Raw genomic sequence first — 6,979 nt, 5'->3', positions numbered from 1 at the left:
GCGTGCGCGCGCGCGCGCACACACACACACACACCCTCCCTCGCTCGAAACCCTAGCAAAGTCCCCGCCGCCGCCGCGAGGCCTCCATTGTCAACATCTGCCGGTTTGCCCGTGCAGCTTACCCACCAATCTCCATACCCAGGCCGCCCTGAGTTTCTTAGATGATGCCTGCCAAATGCCCCCCTTTCCCACAGATCGCCATCCCCATCCCCCACTCTAGAGCGTCACAGCCTAAGCCCGGCTACGCTTCCCGTGGAGCTCGAGGAGCGACTGGCCCAAAAGAGGTGTATAGGGGTCTCTTCACCCGACGTCGCCAAGGAAGCTGATGACCATTACTGGTGGTAGTCAATCAAGCAGCGGGCTAGAGTATACGAGCATGTCTCATCCGCTGGCTACGACATCGAGGTCATCGACAGCGATGCCCTGAGGCGGGCTGTGTCACAGGTTAAGTGGCCCACCCCAACCCCTCGGGTTCAACCGATGTCGATCTCATCCATGGCCCCGCCGCTGATCTTCTCTGGCTCGCTGTCAACAATTTTCCATTCTACATCGCCATTGAGCCCCTTTTGTCATTTCTTAAGGACACATTCTGCAACGCTGGCTTGGGATCCACAACTTCCAAGTTAGAACTCATCGACGGGGACCACGAGGAGGGCACCCTCTCCAGCTCTTCCAAGGGGAAAGAGCCCATATGCTCTTCCAAGGGGAAAGCGCCCGTCTGCGACACAGGGAGGGCACCCTATAGCCGTGCTCTTCCAAGGGGAAGGAGCCCATCTGCGACAACATGGAGCGCATCCAGGGTCCGTGCTCTTCCCACGGGAACGAGCCCATCTGTGACAAGTGAGGAAACCCATGATTTGTTTATTTCAGTTGTTTACAATGTTATGCTCTATATGTGCAATTATTTATTGTGCAATACATTTCATCAATCTAGTTTTAAACATACTGATAGGAATGCATATATTTGCTTGCTGTTAAGCCTGCTATAGCTAGCATATGCCTCTTTTAAAGTTTTTTGATTGTTCGGTTGTTTGTAGTTAGCATATGTTCAGTTTCAAATGCTATCTTTGGTTGTTCGTAGTATGCCTTGTTTATTCCAGTTATTCACAACGTGATGTTCTATATGTGCAAGTATGAACTGTGTAGTTCAATTTCATCAGTACCAGATTCAACAATACCACTATGAATGACTACATTTGGTTGCTGCATCTTGTAGTTAACACACCTTTCCATTTTTATTTAACCATAACCAGTGTACTTAGACCGGCACAATACCCGTTTGAATGACCATGTTTCCTTGTTGTTAAATGTTAGGCCTGTTGCAGTTAGCACACCTTTCGACTTGTTTTGCTTTACTAGCATGCTTAAACCTGGACACTGAAGCTATCTTTGGAGATTATTTTGTCTCCCATGTGTAATTTTGGTTGATGTTTAGCCTGTTGTGCTTAACATGCTTCTTGATGTACCTACACAGGACAATTTTGGGAACAACTGCTGTTTTCCATCGAGGTTAGTTTCATCCCATGGTCTATATCTGCTCACTGTTCATGATATCCGTAGCTGGTACCATATAGCTAGGCCGGCGGCTGATAAGGGACTAATCGGTGAATCGGACTTTTAACTGAATATATCTGCAAACCATTTTCCTTAGGTTAACTAGGGCCATATGTAATATATCTGAGGCTACATAGCAACATGCACCGTACTTAATGTCTAAATATGCAATCCTAGGCTACATAGCAACAAGGAAGAGTGTTACATTAATGTTCTAATGATGTCTAGATATACGTAGAAGAGTAGCAGCAACAACAACAACAACACATCCCTATTTGGATACTCAACTTAGCTAGAGGTTAGAGTTAGTTTCTAGCTCATTACTAACCCTGAACTAACTCCATCCAAAGAGTTGTATGGATGGCAGGGTTAGATTGACAATAAATGCACTAGGAGAACTAGCTCCAATTAGCACCTCTTGGGTTGGTACTAGTTTTTTGGGGTGGGTTATAGATGCAACTAGCTCAAACTAGCCCTCATGTTTAGATATGCTTTAGGGCTATTTGAGCCCGAACTAGCTCAAACTAGCTATAACCCGTGGATACAACAACAAATAATTTGTAAGAATGAACTAAACTCCTTCCAGACAATAATATAAGATGTTAATTCATCTAATATGTGAGTATATTGGATGTTATAAGATACTCCCTTCGTTCCTAAATATTTGTCTTTTTAGAGATTTCAAATGGATTACCACATACAGATGTATATAGACATATTATAAAAGAGTGTTGTACTACATCATTGTGCAATTGCTGTTTAGCTTCTAATATTAACTTGGTGCTTTTAGGTACATATGTCATTGGTAAAGATCCGCGTTTCGACCCTTTCTGCGTATCTGGCAATGAGATATCGATGAACCAGCATCAAGTGAGGAAGCTGATAAAGATTGTTAGTAAAATGGGTCCAAAGATGGAAATTAAACTATTTGTTTACACTTTATCCAAGACAACAGCGAACTACAGGATGGTAAGTAAGAACTCTGCAGCCTTCTTTTTACTGCCCATAATGAGTTGTGTTAGTTGACAATGTCTGAAATCTTATTCATTTGCAGTGGTTGCCAAAGCAGTTTACTCAAGATTACCTCTCAAACTACATGATTGGTGGGCATGCAAAGGTTAAAGTATTTCTACTAGAACACGATGATTATCTAGATGTTTTCATGAAGACCGTGAAGGATGGGCGGTCGGCCATCACAAGGGGTTGGACTAGAGTCGTGCGTGCCTTCTGCATGGAGGAGGGCACAATATGGGCATTCCGCTTCACCTTGTTTAGCAACCAGAATATATTTCGCCTCTTTCTTTACCGTCTTTAATAGTACAAGTATACAACTGTGGATCATCATTCTTTATTTGGTTCTTATGTAATTCTTGAACATATGTACCTATGAATCGAATAATGCATTGGTTGTTTGAACCTGATGGATATGAATAAAGCTGTACCATACATTCAAATTCAAATCCAAATCCGGTACAATTTGGAAAAGCAGCAATTAAATTATGGTGAAATTACGCTCTCTATGTCATTACGGCACACACGGTTGGTAAAACACAAACGTTTGTGATATGCACCATAATCCGAGACGGTTCACAGAGAGAAAGCGTGTGCAAGCATGCACACAGTTGCTGTTTGCAAAGCGTGTGCGATGTCAGGCAATATCACAAATGGTGCGGGTAAACTAAACATTTGTGTTAGTTGCCTTATCGTACATGATTCGCAAACATGAACTATTTCTGATGAAGTATGCATCATAAACGTTGCACCACAGAATAGTGTGTGCGATAGTTGTCGTGTACGACGATGTTACGATGGTCTGACATTTCATAATCATGTCCGACACTCGTACAATGATTAGCTAATCTTCTTAAGGGTGAACCGTTTGTGATGGACCGCGCATCATACATGTTCTATAATAGTGAACCGTTTGTGACGGGCCGCGCATCGTAAACGTAGCACCACAGAATACCAACTGCGATGGCAATGCAAGCAGAAACGAGTAGGAGTACTGTAGGGGCCCTATCCCCGACGGCTTCTGGGTCGTGTGGGAAGGACCCCCCTATCACCCACACTCACTTGGCGACGGTTCCAAATGCCATCGCGGAAATGGGTTTTAAACCGTTTGTTTAGGACCAACGCGCACCAGTGACATTGTGCACTTCGGACAATTCCGGGGCAATTCCAACCAAGCTTCAAAATATCAGACATCGGGTTTGTATCGGTTTGGCTTCGACATATCAGATATCGGATATTGTCAGGGAAAACGACACCTATGGGACCACGAGGATCCCTTCTACGGTTGGCGGGGCGTGGAGTTGTGCAAAGAGCAGGTCTAGAAGATCAGCGTGAGGGGATTTTTACTCAGGTTCGGGCCACAAAGATGCGTAATACCCTACTCCTGCTTTGTGTATATTTGGTGTTCTTGAGTTCTTGAACTAGCTGCGGTGCATGCCTAGCCCAAAAAGTCCGAATCCTTTCTCTGTACACCTCGGGCCTCCTTTTATAGTCAAAGGGGCCGCCACCGTGGCATACAGGAGGTGGAAATTAACTATAGTGTTTGAGTTTATCTCCTGACATCCTAGGACAAACACATTTAATGTGCCGCCTATGTGTCCTCTTGCTTTATCAGGGATGGTAACAAGGCTCATCCCGTTCGTCGCCGCCTCGCCTTGCTTCGGCGCGCGTGCAAGCCGACGAGGCATGCAGCGCCATGCAGGCTGGCAGGTTGTTGTGCTGGTGCGGTGGTAGAGTCTTCACGAAGATCTGCATGCCACCATGCAGGTGCTTGCTTAGTTGGTCTGGAAGCCGCACACCGCCACACAGGTGCTCGTCTAGCTGGCGAGCTGGTCGCCGCGTTAGAAAGGTCATGGGGTAGCGGAGCCTTGGTAGGTGTGGGCCTGGCTGTGGTCTTGCAGATGTCCCCGGCAAGGGTCTTTCCAGGGTCTCGTAGGCGTCCCGGGCAAGGGTCTTGCCGGGGGTCTTGCGGGCGTCCCTGGCAAGGAACTTGCCCGTGGTCTTCGTCTTCTAGTTCTTATCTAGCCTTTGTAGGCCTTTGGTCTTCACAAAGATCTGCATGACACCATGCAGGCGCCTCCCGAGCCTTGGTTCCGATGTTGTTGATGGTGTCGGAGCCCCCATGCTCAAGGGTGGCATCTTTGTTGGTGTTGGGCAAGTTGCCCCGGCAAGGCTCTTTCCGGGGCTACATAGGCCGCCCCGGCAAGGCTCTTGCCGGGGGAGATCCACATTGCCCCTTTGCTTTTCATGCTTCTAGCTTGGGTGCTGCCGTGGTGTTCTCGCACCTTTCCTTCCTCTTCCCCGCCAAGCATGGCTGCAGACGTGGCTACGACTGCCCATGCACAAGTAAAGGGGTACAGAAGGGCCCCTACTTTTGTACACCGACAGATATTGGGTGATATATCCGACGATATGTAGATATATCGGAGAAACCATGTCTAGTTTTTTTTTGTTATTCTTGTTCGAACATTTACTTTTAGTAAAAGAAAATGCATGATCTCAATGCTTTAACATAACACTTTTAGATTCCTAGTTTAGTAACTTGTTGATATAGAAACTAATAAGGAAGGACTCACAAAATCCTTACTCTATGATTAAAATCAAGGGATTTTTATTTCCGTGCCCCTGGTTCCTTAGCTCTACTCATTCATCCCCACCATGTTAACTTTTGCTCAGTTTTCCCCACTCCCTTGCCCGAAACCCTCATAACTGGTTATAACAGACGTTGCCGTTGGGTCAATGCCTTTGACGGTTAGCTGACGACTGGGCCACTGGGGCCACGTATACGTGGGCGCATGCAAGGCCGCGGTCGTGGGGTAGCATGTGTCCATGGACATGCCCGAAACGTCCCATCATATAAAGAGGGCAACCACCTCCATCGCCCCTACCATTTTCCCCCAAATCCACTCGCTGCCGCATCGTCTTCCTCTGCACACCGTCGTCGTCTCGCTCTCCTCCACTGCCTCCACTGCACCGTGTCGCTCTCCCCCGCCGCATCCTCTTCCTCACCTTCATAGCCTCCATCTGTCAGATGGCCAACGCTCGTGGCGACGCCGGCGCAGCGGCCGGAGATGTGGTGGAGCTGCAGGGTCAGGGCGCGGTGACCACGGATGTCGGCGGCGTCCACAGCGGTGCGGGGAAACTCGCAACCACTGCGGATGTGGCGGGCTCTGCCTCATTGTTGCAGAAGGTGACAGTGTCGAGCGGCGCAGTCCATCCCGATGCACCCGTTGCGCCGCCTACCGTGGAGGAGCAGGTATTTGCACTGGGCACCCATTTGCACTTGCATAGCTTGTGGAGTTAGTTTGATTGTGATTCATACAGTAGTTCAGATGGTTAGAGTAGTTTGTTTGACAGATGGCCCGAGGTTTTTTGTATGGGTTGGGGGGTGGGGTTTTTTGGACTAGGGTTTGTTGGATAAATTGGTTGCAAAAATGCTAGCTAGATGTTGTGAACTATGATTTTAGGTGCTGCAATGATTGGGGTTTTTAGATTTGTTTTTATATTTGGATAAATTTGTTGCAAAAATGCTAGATGTTGTGAACAGATTGGGGTTTTTAATGCTATGATGCTTATTAGATTTGTTTTTAGTGCTCACAGATTGGGTTTTTTAATGCTACTCAAGTTATTTGCTTCAAATTATATTAGCTCTGTTGTTCACAATATGTCCACAATATGTAGTTATATTTGCTCTGTTGTTCAATGTGTGTGCATGACAATGGAAAATGCAAATAGGATCATAGTATATTAGCGCTATGATCAAGTGTGCATATCTAAATTTCAATATGTAGTTATATTAGGTCTGTTGTTCAATGTGTGTGCATGACAATGGAAAATGCAAATAGGATCATAGTATATTAGCCCTATGATCAATGTGTCATCTATGCATATCTAAATTTTCAATTGGCTTATGTATTTACTAGTGATGGATGTAATTGTATATTCACGAGGATGATGGTAGGGGGAAGAGGAGGAAGATAGACTATACTTTCGACGACCCGTACGATCCAGCGTATGATGACGACGAATAGTATGAGGTAAGCCTACTTGAAATTTAGATTGTTCATTTAGTTCTTTTGACATGGTGTATTCCCATGAATCTGTAATGTACTAATGTAATTCATTGGTGTATGCAGTATGTTGATACGACTCCAACGTATCTATAATTTTTGATTGCTCCATGCTACTTTATCTACTGTTTTGGACTATATTGGGCTTTATTTTCCACTTTTATATTAGTGGGACTAACCTATTAACCGGAGGCCCAGCCCACAATTGCTAATTTTTTGCCTATTTCAGTGTTTCGAAGAAACGGAATATCAAACGGAGTCCAAACGGAATAAAGCCTTCGGGAACGTGATTTTCTCACCGAACGTGATCCAGGAGACTTAGACCCTACTCCAAGAAGTAACAG

This window comes from Triticum dicoccoides, chromosome 3B (genome assembly GCF_002162155.2).
Source record: "Triticum dicoccoides isolate Atlit2015 ecotype Zavitan chromosome 3B, WEW_v2.0, whole genome shotgun sequence".
Taxonomy (NCBI): Eukaryota; Viridiplantae; Streptophyta; class Magnoliopsida; order Poales; family Poaceae; genus Triticum; species Triticum dicoccoides.
This window is presented reverse-complemented; position numbering follows the sequence as displayed.